Source organism: Mustelus asterias, chromosome 20, assembly GCF_964213995.1.
Source record: "Mustelus asterias chromosome 20, sMusAst1.hap1.1, whole genome shotgun sequence".
NCBI classification, from domain to species: domain Eukaryota; kingdom Metazoa; phylum Chordata; class Chondrichthyes; order Carcharhiniformes; family Triakidae; genus Mustelus; species Mustelus asterias.
This window is the reverse complement of record NC_135820.1, coordinates 32,829,263-32,849,740: the sequence shown is the minus strand read 5'-3', so window position 1 is coordinate 32,849,740 and position 20,478 is coordinate 32,829,263.

The window sequence follows — 20,478 nt, the reverse complement described above, 5'->3', positions numbered from 1 at the left end:
GGACATGAAATGTTATTGATTGCTGAACAATGAAAATCTAAATTTAGATTAATGCCGCCTTGATGGCTTTGTGTTTAATGTGAAAGTTTAAGATGGGGGAAAAGTCCTTGAAAGGATCAATGCCATCATGAAATGCAAGGTGAATCATGATTCTATAAGGCAGTACCCATACCCATCAGTTTAGTGGGTGTTAAGAGCTCTGACAGTACTCAGATGATTAATTGTTCTCATGTCCTGAATGCCAAAGCACAATTCGCTGGGCAACACCTGTGTCTCTGGTCCTCAGAGGATTCATGTTATGGTGTAATTCAACAGCGAAACAATCCATATTGTTGCTTTCCTTCCCTGAAATAAGTGCCAGTGCATTGATGCTGCAGCCAGTTGTGAGAGACCAGTTCAGGGTTTGACCAAGTCAGAAGCTTCTTAACATTGCTTGGGAAAAACTCAACAATCCGTTGCTCAGAGAAGGTTTGCACCAATGTGTGTCTGATGTGCTTATGCACAAGCACAGGTCCTCTCCTCGCAGTTGAATTTGTTGCGCTGTGGGTGCGGGCGGCTCAGGCTTCATTCTTCCAACACTGAAATTAGTTGCAGGTAAGTGTAGAGAAAGAAATCAACAGGCTCTGCTTCAGATCAAGCGTAACACTGCACAGGATTTACACTCAACATTGTATCAACAGGGCAGCACCGTGGCATAGTAGCTGTCTTACAGTGCCAGGGACCCAGGTTCAATTTCAGCTTCAGGTATCTGTCTATGTGGAATTTGCACATTCTCCCCGTGTCTGCATGGGTTTTTGCCACGTGCTCTGGTTTCCTCCAACAGTCCAAAGAAATGTGTGTGTGCACGTGTGTGCATGAGCGTATGTGTATATGCTTGATCATTAAATATTAGAATCCCTACCGTACAGAAGGAGGCCATTTGGCCCATCGAGTGTACTGACCACAATCCCACTCAGACCCTATTTCCATAATCTTCATTTACCTGCTAATCTATCTGACACTAGGCTCAATTTAGCATGGCCAATCCATATAACCCGCGCATCTTTGGACTGTGGGAGGAAACCGGAGCACCCGGAGGAAACCCACGCAGACATGGAAAGAAAGTGCAAACTCCACACAGACAGTGACACAGGCTGGAGTTGAACCTGGGTCCCTGGTGCTGTGAGGCAACAGTGCTAACCACTGTGCCACCATGCCACCCACTGGTGTGGCTTAGTGCTTCTCAAGCTACAAGCCCCTGACAGATTAGCGACCTGTTCCAGGAATAATTATCCACAGGAAACAGATGAATGTTTGACGTATGCACCATCAGGTTGTGGAAAGGTTGAGAGAGAGAGACCATATCAAGTGGAAACTCAGAGATTCCCTCCTTCAGGTGTACGAGCAGGTTGGAGTCCTAATCCAGGAGCAAAACTCCAAACATAATTAGCATCGCAAAAGAGTAGAAAGGTTGCTTAAATTATGTCCCAGATTTTCCTTCAATTTGAGTCTAGTAACTAACTTCCTCCATATTATCCTGAATTTCTAACTAGAATGTGCCATAAGCGCTATGGCAATGTCTTCCAATGGCTTCCAATTCAAACCTCTTATGCACCCTCAATTTTCATTACTCCACCATTGGCAGTTACGTCTTCAATCTCCGAAGTCCTAAACTCTAGAATTCCCTTTCTAAATCTTTCTGCCTGCATCTCCTTTAAGATGTCTCCTTTCAAATCAATGACCTGGATTTTCTGGTCCCACCTGTGGCAGTGAATCGTTGCAGGTGGAATGGGAAATTTGACGGACCAGCCAAAGGTCCGTGACTTCGTGTGAGACTAGAAAATTCCAGCCTTAACCCAGCTTTTGCTCATGTCCTAATATCTGGCTAAGTGCCTCAGTTTCAAATTTTGGCTGTTAATGCTCCTGTGAAGTTTCTTGGGATATTTTGCGGCATTGAAGGCACTATATAAATGCAGGTTGTCATTATGAATTTGAGTACAGAGGTTCCACAGAAGTGCTGAACCTGATTTCGAGTCGCAGACTGCCCAAATGTAAGTGAGTGTTTGTTATATTCATGTGAGCAGTTTTTAAAGAAAATGATCTATGAGCAATACATTGTGCGGACACTAGGGCACTCACACCATCAATTTTCTTATCTCAAGTGGTTTGAAAACTGGCAATAATCCAGCAAAGTCATGATTGCCGTTGTTTTGGAATGTGGTACAGTTACAAAAATGGCTTTCCAACCACTCTCTGTGAGGGTTAAAGGAAGATAGGTGCAAACAGCCTGGTAAAATATGAAGCATTTTGTGTGATAGCATAAATCTGTAACTTACTCTTCCATTGGCACCATTCAAAGATACAAACAAAATAGTCACAAAAGCAAATGGTGGCAGGATTGGACAGAGTCTATATGGATTTATGAAAGGGAAATCATGCTTGACATATTTACTGGAATTATTCAAGGGTGTAACTAGTAGAGTTGATGAGGGAGATCCAGTGGATGTAGTTTAGACTTTCAGAAGAGTTTTGGACTTTCAGAAGGGTTTCAACAAAGTGCCACTTAAGAGATTAGTGAGTAAAATGAAAGTGCATGAGTTGGTGGTGTATTGAAGTGGATAGAAAACTGGTTGGCAGATAAGAAACAAAGTTGGAATAAACAGGTAGTTTTCCGACTGGTAGGCAGTGACTACTGGGGCACCACAGGGATCAGTGCTAAGACTATAGTTATTCGCAATACATATTAATAAGTCAGATGAGGGAACTAAGTGTAATATCTCAAAATTGCAGATGAGACAAAACTGGGTGGGAGGGTGAGCTGTGAGGAAGATCCCAAGATGCTTTAGTATGATTTGGACAAGCTGAGTGAGTGGGCAAATGCATAACAGATGCAGTATAGTCATAATACTGAGCTGTTATGATATATATTGTGTTTAAAGTGGGGTTGCTTTAGGAGTCATTGTTTTGCTACAGGAGTTGATTTGTCTGGTAAATATGGAGCAGATGCTTAGAATGAAGGATAATAACTCATTTTAGCCAAGAATGTGTTACTTTCTAGAGTTAATGGACCTTTTGTTTGTTTAGGTTATCCAGGTATTTTAGACTAGGTATGCAGAGTCATGTGAGTTTTTGATGAGGTTGATTGATGGGACAGAGTCATGTGATTAATGGAAGGAGCTAAGCTTGCAGGAAAGGCAGTTTCATTTTCATTTTAAAAAACAAACAATTGCTGCCTGGGCTACCTGAAGAAAGAAGTGTCTCTGTTTCTCTCTCTTCAAAGGCTTTCCGAAAGCTTCATAGCCTGGTAACTTAAGTCAAAGCAAGTATGCCTGTGTTTTGCTAACTAATTAACAAGAGAACTTTAAGTCTATAAGAGAAATATTGCTTGATTGGAACACATAGTGGCAGATTAGCAGTTAAGAGTTGTGTCTTATCATGTTTAGGTATTTTTCAATTGTTAAAAGTTAAGCTAATTAATTTGTATTAGTTAAAGTATGTTGTTGAATAAAGTTTGTTTTGATAAAAACTTCCTGGTTGATAGTAGAATCATATCTAGAATGAAACATCTTATCCTCACAGTAATGCCAAAATAGAAAATTGTTGGGGTCTATTCTGACTTCATAATGTACCTTGAGGTTTCTGATCAGTACCCTAACAGTATAATATGGATCAATGTGAGGTTATCCACTTTGGTAGCAAAAACAGGAAGGCAGATTATTATCTGAGTGGCTATAAATTAAGAGAGGTGAATGTACAGGAGACCTGGGTGTCCATGTACACAAGTTGCTGAAGGTGAGCATGCAGATGAAGCAGGCAGTAAAGAAGGCAAATGGTATGTTGGCTTTCATAGTGAGAAGATTTGAGTACAGGAGCAGGGATGTCTTGCTCCAATTATACAGGGCCTTGCTAAGGCCACACCTGGAATATTAGTCTCTGAGGAAGGATGTTCTTGCTATAGAAGGAGTGCACCCAAGGTTTACCAAACTGATTCCTGGGATGACCAGACTGAAGTTTGAGGATAGATTGAGTCAGTTAGGATTTATTTGCTGGAGTTCAGAAGAATGAGGAGATCTCATAGAAAACTATCAAATTCTAACTGGACAAGACAGGATAGATGCAGGAAGGAGGTTCCCAATGGTGTGGGAGTCCAGAACCAGTCTGAGGATAAGGGGTAAACCTTTTAGATGAGGAGAAATGTCTTCATCCAGAGAGTGGTGAGCCTGTGGAATTCGTTACCACAGAAAGCAGTTGAGGCCAAAACATTGTATGCTTCCAAGAAAGAGTTGGATATAGTACTTGAGGCGAAGGGGATCAAAGGTTATGGGGAGAAGGTGGGATCAGACTATTGGGTTGAATGATCAGCCATGATCAGCCATGATCGTACTGAATGGCAAACCAGGATCAAAGGGCCGAATGGCCTCCTCCTGCTCCTATTTTCTATGTTTCTTTGTTTCTAAACAGCCGGGTTTGAGCCATGGTCACAGGCGGCAATATTCAATTAGTTTTGATTTTTACACAGTGAACCCGAGGAATTGGTGAGTCTGAATTTGCAGATGGATCATTTTTCTTTCAATAAATGTCTTCGCCTACTTCCCGCACAATGGATAAAGTTGAGGTCACCCCCTGATCCTCAAACAGCATGCAGGTTCTATATGGGGCAGGGGCTGGGATTGTGTCTCAAGTGTTGATGTTTGTTTTGCTGCTGATGCACACCTGCCAGCATCTTTTAAATGTCCTGGCTGGGAGCTGCCTCTTGTTAGTGTCAGAAGGCTGTATTCAAGCTCTAGTCCATTTTAACTGCAGTGCTTCATTTACATCCTGCCAACCAGTTGCCTCCCCAAGATATGGATAAAGAGATAGCTGACTGGGCGAACATTGGGCAGTATGGAGGCCTCGCACCGGTGTACGAGGATGTCAATATGACAGGGGTAAATACTTGGTGGGGGGGATGTAGAGCACTGGGTTAAAATCAGAAGCTGACATGATGCTGAAGTTATAATGTTGTCATTATATTGAATTGAACCCGGGTCCCTGGCACTGAGAAGCAGCAGTGCTAAACACCTGAGAAGTAAGAGAGATCTGGAAAGAGGAGAAGCTTCAATCTTGTGTAAAGGTCCAAATGTTTAAATACTTGCTGTAAATAAACAGAAATGCTTTTGAGAAACTACTGATTCAAGCAGCGTATTTGGGAGAATAGACAATCCCCAAAGCTCCCATTTAGACCCAAACCATACAGCAAAATGATCAGCATTTGGCTAATTTGTGGTAAGTAATGCCATATTGTGGGGAGGGAGTGGAAAGCGAGGAACTGGTCTAAAAGAGGCCCAGATTTTCCTTGTGGGCCAGAAAGGAACTCCCTGCTCCTCGTGGCCCTATAGCAAACTCATAGAATCCCTACAGTGCAGAAGGAGGCCATTCGGCCTATCGAGTCTGCACCGTCAACAATCCCAGCAAGGCCCTATCTCTTCAACCCCACTTATCTAGCCTGCTAATCCGCCTGACACTAAGGGGCAATTTAGCATGGCTAATCCATCTAACCCGCACATCTTTGGACTGTGGGAGGAAACTGGAGCACCTGGAGGAAACCCACGCAGACACGGGGAAAACGTGCAAACTCCACACAGTGAACTGAGGCCAAAATTAAACCCGGGCCCCTGGCGCTATGAGGCAGCAGTGCTAACCACTGTGCCACCATGCCACCCCAAGTTTAATGTAAAGTATTTAAAATGCGTCGGTAAGAGTCTCTGCCTCTTGTCTAATGGTTCCGACCGAATGTGCACCCTGGTCAGTACACTGCTGAAGCATCATAGAAACCTAAATAGTGTGTATTATTCCACAGGTTAGAAGGATTGGCCATGCTAAATTGCCCCTTAGTGTCAGGGGGACTAACTAGGGTAAATGCATGGAGCTATGGGGATAGGGCCTGGGTGGGATTGTGGTCAGTGCAGACTCGATGGGCCGAATGGCCTTCTTCTGTGCTGTAGGATTCTAGGATCTCAATTTGTGCAAATTATATGACAGGGTCCCAAATAACATGTACAACTGCCCAAGACTACAATTAATGCGCGTGAATGAGACCCCTCCCTGAATGAGGCTAATACCTGTGTCAGTAAAAATAGCAGGGGCCAGAAATCTATTACATCCCCTTTCTGCCAGGCAGAAGGGATTATACCCTCCCTCACCCCACCCCCACCCGCTATCACCCCCACCTTGTGATGTCAGCAAGGAATAAGATTCCCACAATCAAAAAAATCCGTCAATTAGTAAAACAACAGCATTCTGTGAAAGTGGGTTCAATCTGAAGGTAAAAGCTGCTGTGTGGTGATGACCAGAAAATGTCCTGCTACAAAAATAAACAAATCAGAATAAAAGTTTATGAGTCATGCTAAAACGATGAATAAAACACTTCAGGCCAAAAGCAAGTCATCAGCATAGTGATTAATGGTTGTCATCAATCAAGACCAACCTACAGGACTGCAATGACAATGGAAACTGGTGAAAGCTTCGCTCCAGTGTCCTATTTTGAGTTTGCTGTTGTTAATGCAAGTACAAGAGAACATTTCGCAATGTGCCAAAGTAATAAAACAGGCTTGAGGACCAAAGAGATTCCTTATATGTTCGGTTTATATATAATGAAATTGTCACTTCCATTCAATATTCATCCAGTGTCATCCAATGTCATCTAGGTGGACCCACATCAAGGTTCTAAGGATTTCTCTGGCTGTTTTGTGGTAATCACATTTGAAATACATTTGTGGAGATTTCAGCAGGCTATTTTTTTTCTGTTAAAATTCTAAATTTTTAAAAATGTCCATGCCTATAAATCTTACAGCGAAATTCTTCACCAGAACATATTCAAAATTTGCTGTACCTGCAATCAGTGGAGTTCTTATCTCCCATGTTCCAATGACCCTACACAGATCTTGGCTGGAATTCTCCCCCAAAAATTCTAAGTTTCGATTTCACCAATGCCCAAGGGGCAGAACCCGGCGCCCGACCCTCTGGAGTGCCCCGATTGCCCTCCCTTCACTCCAGCAGGGTCAGGCCGCTAGTTCCCTGAATGTGGGGAGCTACTACGAACCCCATTGGAGTGAAATACTCCTGGCGGGGGGAGTGGCGAGCGGGCCGAAGACTACATTTCCGGGCCCGCTAATTGCATTTAAATTATATTAAAATGAGATTTAAACTACTTACCCAGCCTCCCTGCCGATTTCTAGCCCGGAGCAGACACCGCCAGAAATTTGGCACTGGGAGACGCTATCGGAGCGGGAACGCTTACACAAATCCCACACCTCGCCTGGGAGAATCACCCCCAGTATTTGGACGACAAGAGCTCCAGTGAGAAAGAAACCCATGGCACATTTTGAAAACGATTCAGTTAATTCCAATAGGAAAAGGACATGGCTAATGACAGGACTAAATAGGAAGAAACCTTTTTCACTGACGGAGATGTCGGTAGCTAAAGGACACATAGTTAAGATAATTGACAAAAAACCCAGGGGAGATGAAGATTATTATTTGTATGCAGTGAGTTATTATGATCTGCAATGCGTTGACTGAAATGGTGATGGAAGTGGATTCATCAGTAACTTCCCAATGGAAATTGGATATATGTTTGAAAAGGAAAACTTTGCAGGACTTTGGGGGAAGAGCAGGGAAGTGAGAATAATTTGATGGTTCTTTCAAAGAGCCACAGGCATGATGGACTTAATGTCATGCTTCAGCACAGTGATTCCAGGAGGGACTTCTATTTAAACAGTATATTTCATGTTCTTGACATAGCATAAAGCACTTCACGGGCCAATCAAACACTTTTGAAGTATAACACTGCTGTTAAATACAATAAAGCCAATAGCCAATTTATGCTGAAAGTGAGTTAAATAATCTGTTTTTGGTCATGTTGTCAAGTGAAAGAACTACAATGTAAAAGTGGAAATGTTTTCAGTTGCATTAGAGTAGGATATTAAGTCAATAAATTGTTATTCTGCATTGACTAATGCATATGGAATGTACAATATAGTGAGAGGTTAATAGCCAATTGCTTAATCTTTTCCCATTTGTTCTCTACAAAACTGTTCAGCCATCTGTTTGGCTGTTTGAAAACTTTGACAAATATTTGAGCTCTTGGCTGTCCTCAAAGGCACTAATGGGGGAAGAGTTTGTTTTGTACAGCTATGCTGAGAATCTCAGTTTGATGGTTTGGTTGCCTTTTAAACCACCTATAGATTCTACACTACAAGATTTGTTTACACAGTTGTCCTGTGAGCTTATTTATTAGGACAATTTATGACCTTATAAGGGGATAATGATTTTTCAACTGCTGATAAAAGTGATATTTCTTTACCTTGACAGACATGGATTTAGGAAATACAAGGTACATCACTAGTCATTTCAGTCAGCTCAGGAAATCAACAGGTTTTTGGGCTGAAGACATTACAGGTTCCAATGAAGTACTTGCAGAGCTACCATTTACATTTACCATTGTTCCTGCCACCTTGTTTCTATCGACTTAGAAAAAAAGGTCTCTTAATCATTCTGAACCAAATATAGCACATCCCCCTTGTTTACATTACACTGCAATGGAGCTGCATTTAACTGCAGTGCTGTTCTCATGAGTGCAACTTTGATCTTCAAGGCTGAGATTGATTATTTTTTGTTAAGGAAGAGGTATTCAAGCATATGGAGAAAAGGCAGGTAAAATAAGTTGAGATCCAGATCAATGATGATCCAGCAGAATATTCTAACCCTGTTCTTGTGTAACACTAGTGCCTGTTATCAGAGTTACACATCCACATTCCAAGACTGACTACACTTCATGTTCTAAGGTTGACATTTTTCATAATTCCAACAGAAATAGAATGTGGATAAATGCAAACTGACAAAACATGATAATGTTACCACAAGGAAGAATGGTCATAGAGTCATAGAGGTTTACAGCATGGAAACAGGCCCTTCGGCCCAACTTGTCCATGCCGCCCTTTTTTTTAAAACCCCCAAGCTAATCCCAATTGCCCGCATTTGGCCCATATCCTTCTCTACCCATCATACCCATGTAACTATCTAAATGCTTTTTAAAAGACAAAATTGTACCCACCTCTACTACTACCTCTGGCAGCTTGTTCCAGACACTCACCACCTTGTGTGTGAAAAAATTGCCCCTCTGGACACTTTTGTATCTCTCACCTTAAACCTATGCCCTCTAGTTTTAGACTCCCCTGCTTTTGGGAAAAGATATTGACTATCTAGCTGATCTGTGCCCCTCATTATTTTATAGACCTCTATAAGATCACCCCTCAGCCTCCTACGCTCCAGAGAAAAAAGTCCCAGTCTATCCAGCCTTTCCTTATAACTCAATCCATCAAGTCCCGGTAGCATCCTAGTAAATCTTTTCTGCACTCTTTCTAGTTTAATAATATCCTTTCTATAATAGGGTGACCAGAATTGCACACAGTATTCCAAGTGTGGCCTTACCAATGTCTTGTACAACTTCAACAAGACATTCCAACTCCTGTATTGGTGTCAAGATGTAAATCCTTATTTGGTTTTGTTTAAGGTAAGTAGGGACATAATTTAAAACATAGAGCTAAAACAATCTAGGAGGGAAATCAGGAAGCACATTTCCATACAAAAGATAGTAGAAATCTGGAAAAACTTTTCCAACAAAAATTTGGATGCTGGAATAGTCAGAGCTTTCAGGGCTGAGATTGATAGAATTTTGTTGGGTCAATTTATCAGAGGATATGAAGTTTAGATGAGGAAATTAAATTGAAGTACAGATCAGTGCAACCTAATTGAATGACACAGCTCACTCAAGAATTTGAATGGCCTACATCTATTCCTATGAAAAGGAAATCTGCAAATATATTGTAATAATCTTGTCGAGCTAATATGAACATCTTGGACATTGAGGGTTAAAATTTTGTTTCAACAAATATCAACTATTCAATGAGACAACAGCCCCAATCTGCACTGTCATCATGATTGTATGAAGACTGGCCAGCCACAAGGGGGAGGGGGAGGGAAACAGGTTACCATGTTTGCCTCCTGAATAAAATTTCATCATCTAAAAGAGGGACCTTTTTCTATTAATTTATTAAATCTTTTCATGCAACACTAAAGTTTTGTTTTTCATTTGTTCTTTACATGTGATTGATGTCAATCTGTCATATTTATTTGCCTTGAGAAGGTGGTACTGGAACATCTTGAAGCTGCAGTCCTTAAGCCAATTGTTCTCCCACAATACTGATGGGTAGAATTTTGACCCAGGGAAGTTGCAAAAGTGTGAGTCAGAATGGCTGTCAGTATGAAATGATGAATTCAATTTTGCTGTTTTGACCTGTGACAAAAGAATAGATTCTCTCAACATTTCTTCAAGATTAGGTTATGATGAGGGAAATTGTGCAGAATATTAATGAGAGGATTGTCTGAAATCTGAGTTTAAATACTGAGTTTACCAGTCTCTGGCTTCACAGAATTAGCCATAAACAAAAAAAGCTAATCATACAGAGATTAGGATTTTGTAATGTAAATGATTTCTGAGCTAATGCGTTAAATTTACTACAGGTTTTAAACGTACTAACATCACAATAAACGACATTGCAGTGCCAGATGTGGCACAGTCAGTCACACTCTTGTCTGAGTCAGAAGGTTGCAAGTTCAAGTCCTATTCTAGGATTTAAAAGTCAAAGCTGACACATTGGTGTAGTACAGAAGGAGGGCTGCTCTGGCAGAGGTTTTTCAGATGAGATGTTAAATTGTGGCCTAGTCTGTCCTCTCGAGTCAACATAAAAGGTTCCATTGTGCCATTTCAGAGTATAACGCAAAGAAGTAATCTCCAGTGCCCTGGCCAATATTTATTCCTCAACCAACATCACAAAAACAGGTTATTTGGTCCATATACAAACTCCAGTTTCTAAGAGTTTGCTGTGTGGAAATTGGTTGCTGTGTTTCCTACATGACAATAAGAAGTTTAACAACACCAGGTTAAAGTCCAACTTTAACCTGGTGTTTTTAAACTTCTTACTGTGTTTACCCCAGTCCAACGCCAGCATCTCCACATCATTTCCCACATGACAACAGTGATCACACTTTACGAAGTGTTTCATTTGCTGCAAAGCCCTTTGGGATACTGTGTGGTTATGAAATGCAGCACAGAAATATAAATCTCTCTTCTATAGATATGTAAGATGAAAAGATAGAGATATTTGAAACTTTCTTTGTGTTTTCTGTACATGCATCCATTTTAAAATGTACAGCTAGATTTGTGAGCTCAATGATGGGTATTGCATTACTCACAGGAGATTTCCATATGCAGCCAAGTTTTATTGCCAATAGCCCTGCAGCCTTCTGTTTCTAAACTGTTTGTTTAGAGCAGTTCCTCCCAGGGGAAAGTTTATTTTGTTCCACACCCACAAATCAACAATGCTGAACAGTTAGCGGCTGATTTTCCCAATGTTCACTCCCTGTCTGGCGCCTCATCCCTACCTTCCACCCACTCTGGGATGAATCAGGAAGTTAGTGAAGTACCCCTGAGGAATTTCCATCCATTCCTTTTAATTGGATTGCAAATTCCGAGTTCCAGTGGAGATTGGTGGAAAAGACCATGGCACGTTTGCAGCTAAAACGTTGATACCTTACACATTTGCAGCTAAAACGGGCAGCTAAAACGTTGATACTCTTTATAACAACTCATGGCTATGCCTACTCTTACCAAACCTGGACACAGCAGTGGGAGTAATTGTTTAAGCATTGGTCAAAAGTTGGAACTGATCTTTGTGTGTTACATTGCTCATTGTGTTTGACTATTATAGTAACTTTATTGCAGTAGCCAGCTGCATTTCTGTCACTATGCACAGTGGTCAGAGAGAACTTTGAGATGTTTGCAAGATCTGGGATGCAAGGCATCCTACGAATGCATAACGATTCTAGATTTACATCCATGGTATTTTCAGTGTTTGCCAAGGGCTAGAGTTTTAGTCACGTGACACCCTGATCTCATCATCCACTGTCCAGTGAGAAAGCTGAGAATGCTGCCAAGACTGTGAAATGACTCTTTACAAAATGCAGGAACTGGTATACATGAGTTTCTAGCCTCTGCCTGGTTAGTGCAATATTCTGAGTGAAGAAATGGGTGCAATTCCTGCATGGGCATTAAAACCCATACGTGCAAAAGATCGCATGACAAAATAGAGGATGGTGCAATGCCCAAACTAGTAAAGAAACAGTATATGTGTCCACAGGTGGTGTTAATAGGAAAATGGAGGTTCTCTTTGATCTTCCATCTTATCTGAATTGTTTCACTTTGTCCTTTTCCTTTCCTCTCCCCTTAACTTTCTCTGACTTTGCACTTGTTTGAAACCTGGTACATTGCCAATATTTATCAGTTCAAAGGATCAACCAGCCGAAGTGTTAACTCTGTTTCTCTCTCCGCAGACGCTGCCATATCCGCTGAGTATTTCCAGCGCTTTATTTTCATCTCACCACTCATTTGTTGCAAGGCCATTATACTGTCAAAGACGTCCATGTTTCTCCATCCGAATGCAGAGAACTGAGCCTCTGATCGCACTGAAAAACATACCTCCCACTCCAGGTTTAAGCAAGAGTAACTCACAGTAACATTAATTTTTGTTGTGTACTGTAAATGAAAAAGCTCTAGAATTCTCTTAAACTAACAATGTCCCATCACTAATCTTTTTTTCATTTGTTCGTGGGATGTGGGCATCACTGGCAAGGGCAGTATTTATTACCCATCATTAATTACCTTTGAGAAGGTAATGGTGACTCATTCTGCTGAATGTTGAGTTACTGCAGCAGATCCATTTCCACCTCAAATTGCTTCTAATTGAGTAACTGGAGCATCGCAATCTTCAATTGGCACCACCGATTGCAATTAAACAAAGTAAAAACTTGGATTTATATAATGCCTTTTATGACCTTAGGATGTCTTAAAACACTTCAAGACAGTAAAGAACTTTTGAAATGTAGTCACTGCTGCAATGCTGAGAATTGTGGCAGCAAAATTTAGACACAAATAGCCACGTATTTTATTGCCAGATAATCTGTTTTGGTGGTGGAGAGATAAATATTGCCCAGGATACTGGGAGATCATTCTGATCCATTCTAAATAGTACAAAAAAGTTCTTTAAAAAGGCAAACGGCGCTTTGGTTCAATGTTTCAGTTGAAAGATAGTGGCTGAAATTTTCCAGTCCTTCCCGCCGGTGGGATCTTCTGGTCGTACCAATGGTGACCCCCTGTGGCAAGTTCCCCAATGGCAGTGGGTGTGAGGCATGCAAAACCCCATAGACATCGAAGGGACCAGAAGATTCCGCCGTCAGCCAATGGCGGGCTACCTCCACCACTGGAAAATTCACTGTGGGGGAATTGGAAAATTACACCCAGTATTTCTGTTCATGCAGAAGTTGTGCTCAGTGTTATTTAGGTTAAATGCTCAGGAGCTGAATTTATCTGGTCCCGGGGTCCTGATCCTAATGTTAGATATATTTCAGGTCCCAGTCACAGGTCATAACATTTGAAGGGAAGATCAAATAATGTGAGGGTGTATATGGAAATGGTGGGCGGGTGGACTCGTGAGCCTGGAGGAGGGCTTCAGCAATGACAAATTGGAGGTGGAAACTCAGAGGTGGGAACTACTGATGTATGTGGGTAAAAGACAGGCCTCCATCTTGAGATGCCATCTAAGAACATTTTAACAACTTAAAAATGTGAAGCCACAGTTGCCAGGCTTTCATTGTGGAGGGTGGACCCCTCGGTAGGGAACGCTATGGCCACAGCTATGATCGTCTTATGATCACTGCCATGATAGGGTGTTAAGAATGATAGATGGAATGTTGGCTCCCCAGTCTGCCACTGGGAGGTCACTTCCATCCCTTGGCGAGGACTTGGCCTTAATGGCAGCTCCAATTGCCAGTTGGAATATTCAAGTTGCTTTTTATAGGCCACCCATTAAGTTCAATTGGTTACCTGATGCTTGCTGGTGGTAGTTGTCACCCTCGCCAAAGTGGCATGTTTGAAAATGGCTAAGAACATGCTGATAAACCGGTATGTGGTATGGGAAATTGTGGGCCTGTTTGCCTCCATGGCCATTTAAAAAGTCAGCCAAGAGTCTATGGTTCTATGGAGTGGGACTTGAACTGACAACCTTCTGAATCAAAGGTGAATGTGCCACTACTGAGCCAAGAATGACACTTTGTAATTCACAGGGACTGAGGTTCTAGTTGATGAGTGTGTTGCACCTTTCAGGCTTCAGCTGCTAATGTATTCAATTGGCATATCTATCAAAGGAAAGGAACACAGTACCTTCTAAAACACCTATATTGAATATCCTTCAACATAAGATCTTCTCCCCTGAGGTGATCTGGTTTTATTAAAATGATGGCTTTTGCACTACTCTAATTGTGCTACTTCTCTTGAAGCCACAGATCCCAATATCAGTTCTAGTCAACTCCAGGCCCAGTTTGACACTGAATGAGGAGGTTGGCTTTGTTCCCTTGACCAACCTGCATGGCTCTCCCTGTTATGCTGACACCTTGCAAATTTGGAACATGTGCTATTGAAACGTCACAGACAATGCTGGCAGAATCTTCTGGTCCCGTCGATGGCCCTGCAATGGGTTTCTTGGTGGTGAGGGATTCATTCACTAGGAAATACCATTGACAATGGTGAGACCAGAAGATCCCACTCGCGTTGCCTGTGACATTTCAATAGCACAAGTGCCAAGTTTGCCTGGCCCCGCTGCCTTCCATGACTGGAAGCCATTTGACTGGATGGGACCTGCCAGAGGTGGAGTGTCCTCCCAAATGAGACGGGAAGTCTAACCCTGAGCTAATTAACAACCCGATCACTATTTAAATCAGGCTGGGGATTCCTGACCATGCAAAGATGGGAATGTTCAGCCATGGGCGTGGCCACCTCTGGCTAAAATTCCACATGATGTGAGCATACCTGCACTTCCAACCCCTCTTCCCCTTTTCTCCTCCCCAAACTTTCCTGGCCCAGTGGCTAGAATGTAAACACAAACAGAAACTCCAGGGAGTGGTGTATCCATATATGTGCTGCCCCACACTGAAGACAAGGCAGATCCCCAGCCTCAGGTGTTGCAGCAACACCCCTGATTAAAGCAACCTGTAATCTAAACACAAAAAGACAGATGATTTCTGTTGATAGCTGCAGAGAGAGATTCAGTCCTCCTTGAATTCTCAAAGATTTCTCTCTCTAGTAATAAGAGACGATTAAGGTCAAGAGATTTCTTGGAAATGCCCCTCTCTGCTCTCAACTTTACCAGAATATGGAGGGGCTGCAGTTCCGAGGAAATTCCTGGCCTATATTTTTTATGTTGCTGTTGGAATCTCATAGCTGATTTCAGCAGGTCTGACCTGTGCATGTCTGTCTCTCCCCTATTGTTATTCAGTGCATGTTCCTGCCTTGCTCGATTGAGACTAATTTCCATAATCTAGATACCCTGAGATCACAACAAGACAAGGAGAGGCACACAAACCTCATCACCACTCAGCTTATTGTTGTTTGTAAATCATTTTAATCACTGAAGGGATTTATTAGGCTACAGAATGCATTTTAATGGTTTACCAAGGCTCACAAATATCAGAGGCAATGAAAAACATTGGCTGCTTCTTTTTCCTCTTGTGGAGCTGAACGGTGTTCCATGGGGAAGTTGGGAAGTTGTTGTTTTGGCAGAAATTGTGTCTCAATGTTGCCCTGGCCAGAGGATGGGTTTGTTTTCTTCAGACCCTGTCCCGTTCCTTAACAAATTGCGCTCAGCAAATCGACATTTACCTGACTCCTGCTTCTGATTGTCACTAACCACAACAAGGAATTCTGACAAAGAATGAAACTGTGAGGCACACATTCCAGATTAAATCTTCTTGATTTTCTGTATCAGTTAACAGAACTGAAGAATGAAAAGTAGATTTCCAATTTTGCCTTTTTGTAACAAATGTAGGGTTTCTGTATTGGATACAGTTTTAGAATCTTTCATGAACCAGAGCAGTGTTGGCAGCATTAATTGTTTGTTTTATTTTTCCAATAGAAAGTATTCCTTGTTATATTTAGGAATGATAACCTGGTGCTGTTTTATTAATACACCTTTAATAAGGGTCTTCCAGCGATGAGTTAATTGATTTAAAAATCATTAAACAACAATTCTGAAAATTAGGGAATCGACAATGTTGTAATAGATATGCATGAAGTTGAAATATATTTAGGAATCTTAGTTGACCTGAAACTTAACGGGCAAAATTTTACGAGTTTGTTTCTAAATGTCCAGCAAGTCTGAAAATGGGAGCATTCCAGATCCGTTTTTTGGGTGCGTTTTCACACCCAGTCTTATGCACTCTGTCTCTAAAAAGATGGACTAGTCAGTTTCTAGCCAGAGAGGTTGTGGGCGGGGCTTAACTCACCAGACAGCCTGTAGAGGGAGGTATTGCGCATGTGCAGACCTCCGATGCTGCACATGTGCATTAACAGTAACAGGGATCTGACAGACAGACAGAGAGCTGTCAGGCCCCTGCTACTGCAGGCAGCCTCAAACAACAACCACACCCCACAATCACGGGGGCCCGCAGCCTGTGATGCAGGCCCCACCGTCCCCCTGTTGCCCAGACCGATCGCAGCTCCAGCGCCCTGACCGATCGCGGACCCCCACCCTCCCCCACCGATCGTGGCCCTGCCACCCTCCCCCACCGATCACATGCAGAGTGGCAACGGGCCCCCTGCCTCCCATAGGCCCATCCCCCCAAGCCCTGTCCCCACAGACCCCACTCCCAAAGGCCCTGCCCCCAAAAGCCCCACCTCCCCGGCACTGCCTGGTTAGCATGGCCCAGGTTCCACTGGCAAGGCCAACATGACTGTTCCCTGTTCATGGGAGCAGGTGTTTTCCTCACCGGAGAGAACATCTCCCGGTGAGACCATAAAGGCAAGTGAACACGGACGATTGAGCGCTGGGCTCACCAAACACATGCAAAACACGATTTTAATAAATTTAAATAAATTAATCAGCTTCTCGCCCATTCCTGGCGAGAGGCTGACCATCGGAATTCTGGGTGTCGTTAAATCACAATGGTCATGAAAACCGGCGCCAATCACGCTAGCCGCTTTACACCCGATTTTACAATATTTTCCCACCGCAAAACGGGTATAAAGTGGCCGTGAAATTCCCCCAGCATCTCCAAGCAATTCAGAGCAGTCATAGCGATCAAGAAAGCCAACTGAATGTTGAACCACACGATAAAAGCAGGAGGAATAATGGTCACAATGTACAATGCCCTAGTCAGACTACCCCTCAATGATATGGCCTGTTCTGACCACTGAAAAACAATTGCTGAAGGCAGTGTAGACTGCGACTGGTAGAGGCCCGAGTTATGAGAAAAGACTGGTGAAACCTTGGCCTTTCTGCCTGGAAAGCAGGGATCTGAGCCATGGTCTTGCAAAGGTATACAAGGCAGTTAAATACAGATGTTGGGGGAATAGACGTGAAGGGCATATATTCAACCCAGTTTCTGCAATTAGGGGAAAGGATCTTCCTGGGCGGATGAATTAAGATGAGCTGAAGGGCCATCTTCACCAATCAGCATCTTGTTACCATATATTTTAAAGTTAATTGACTCCTATCAACACATGAGGTGGATTAAGATAAAGATCCATTTTTTGAGAGAGTAACTATTGTCAATAATTAGGTCACCTCTGGTGGTCCGAGATTAATTGAATTGCGAAGTCCGTAAGGTCTAATTCATTCAGAATGAGATTTACCTGCACAAACTGTGTTTTAATCTATAATCTACTTTGACGTTTCTCACTGAAGCCAATCACTGATCTATTCACTTAAATAGTTTTGTAATCTGTTTCATTTTAATCACAAATCTCAGTCACAAAATTTTCCCAATGTTGACAGTATGGGAATTTGGGAATTTGCACTCCCAAAGCAGAGTTTCCGCTGCCTGGAAGTTCATAAGTAGAATTAATTAAAATAATCGATAAAAAATTCCACAGGCTGTGCTGACCTCCACATACAAATTCCCAATATGCATTTCAGGCATGGAAGATAGGGGAGAAATGAAGTATGATGGGAAGAGCATAAACAACAGCACCAACCTTTGTGCCAAATGCTGTAAAATTCTACATGGAAGGTTCTCAGTGGGAGTGAATTTGTAACATCTCCTGCATTCCTATGATGTGTGACTCTGCAATCAATTCACTGGCTGCCTGCTAATGAATAAAGGCTGATTGAAATCCAACCATCTCGATCTACTTTCATTCTGCTGACTCCAGCTTTAAAAACCTCACATTGGCGAAGTGGAGAATATAGATCTGATGAATAATGTCACTTATAGCTATCCATTATTATATAAGAGCTGCATTCTTATGGAATGGTGGGATGGCTTAAACTGGTTCATCAGATTTGAAATTTGTAATGTTATTCCTTGAAGGAAACAAATCATCTACTTTCTGCCCTTGTCTGAAGTCCATAGCATCCACAATATCAGAACAGTGTTTCTTGTGAATGATTACTTGTGCCAAGTGAAACTGGCCTGGGCCATTCTGCATTATTCCAGTAACCATATATGGCCCTGAAATGGTTCAAAGGGTGAAACAGAGACTGGGACATTTGTGATTAAGATGGCTCCTACTGAATCATAGGATCCCTACAGTGCAGAAGGAAGCCATTCAGCCCATCTAGTCTGCACCGACCACAATCCACCCAGGCCCTATTCCCCCTTACACCACGTATTTACCCTGCTAGTCCCCCTGACACTATGGGGCAATTTACTATGGCCAATCAACCTAACCCACACATCTTTGGACTGTGGGAGAAAACTGGAACACCCGGAGGAAACCCACGCAGATACAGGGAGAATGTGCAAACTCCACACAGTCACCAAAGGCTGGAATTGAACCCGGGTCTGTGGCAGTGAGCAGCAGTGCTAATGAGTATGCCACTGTGCCGCCCTAACAACGCATTATCTATGGGCCAACATTTCAGAATCTTCGGTACAACAATCAACGTAATTGCTACCATAGTGATGTGTCTTGCAAGATATATTTTTGGATGCAGGAGAGGTTCAAAGGTCACAATTAATGGTTCCAACCACATCAATAATCATGAGCGGGATTTTCTGGTCACGCCCGTCCCAATACCGGAAATTCTCGCCCAATGTCAACGATCCTTTCAATGGTCCATCAAATTGGCCGGGTCCGAAACATTTATCCCCGTATCTGGTACCCTCAGTTTTATTTTTGGAATAGTTTCAATGAAAGTTAAGATTAAAAGGTCAAAAAAACTGAATTGCTGAAGTTGCAACTTTAAGCTGACTTTGGGTTGCACGTTTTTCATAGAAAAAAAGCTACAACACTGAATTAGGTCAATCAGCCCAACCAGACTTTATTGGTGTTTATCTGTCAAACAAGCAATATTGTCCTAATTACATTTTCACTTCCTCTTTTCATATCCCTTTACCTATTTCCTCCTTCATCCATCTATTAAATCTAAATTTAAATGTTGGCATAGTTTCTGTCTCAACCAATAACTCAAAATTAACTTCACGGCCTCATCATAGTACAGTATGCAAGAACTTTTCCCCTGCTCTATGTACTAAACTTGAGATGAGATGAAAATGAATGCAAATGGAGTTCGCGCCACCAGCCAGTGGGGAGACCGACCTGCTATTAACCTGTCAATGAGAGAATTGCATCATGATTTTACACCGGCGGATTTCCGACTTTTTGGTTGTTGCTAGATTCTCTGCTCCCATCCGACACCAAACCCACCATGGGCAGGATGGGGGAATTCTGCCTATTTTGTGTGTGCAATTGGAAACCTGCTGATAACAGTAATAAAGCTGATGATAAATCTGCCTGAATTCTCCAATGTCGTATGCCTTGCCACCACTGCCAGCAAAAACTGAGAATTTGGTGCCTAGCCAAATCTTCATTCACTGCAGCAAGACCAGAGAATCCCAGCCAAGGGTGAAGTTGAAAAATTCTGGCCAACGAAGGAGATTTGAAGGGAACGTTGAAGGACACAAAATCAAAGGAGAACAGTGTCCTTTGATCAGTGTCCTTTGATCAGTGTCCTTAAGTGTCCTGACCAAAATGTTTCTCTCAATCAACAGAGGAACATAGAACTTAGGAGCAGAAATAGGCAATTCAGCCCCTTGAGCCTGTTCTGCCATTAAATCAGATCATGGCTGATCTCTTCCTGGTCTCAAATCCACTTCCCTACCTGTACCCTATATTCCTTTACCCTGTTTTTTTGATCAGAAATATATTTATTTCCTTCTTGAAATCATTTAATGATTCAAGCTCCACCACACTAAAGGGCAGCAAGTTCCACAAATTCTCTGCAAGTAGTTCCTCCTCATCTCAGTTTTAAATCTACTGCCTTTCAACCTATACCTGTGACCTCTTGTTCTAGATTGCCCCATAAGAGGAATCATTTGGTCTACATTTACTTCATCAATCTGTTTTAA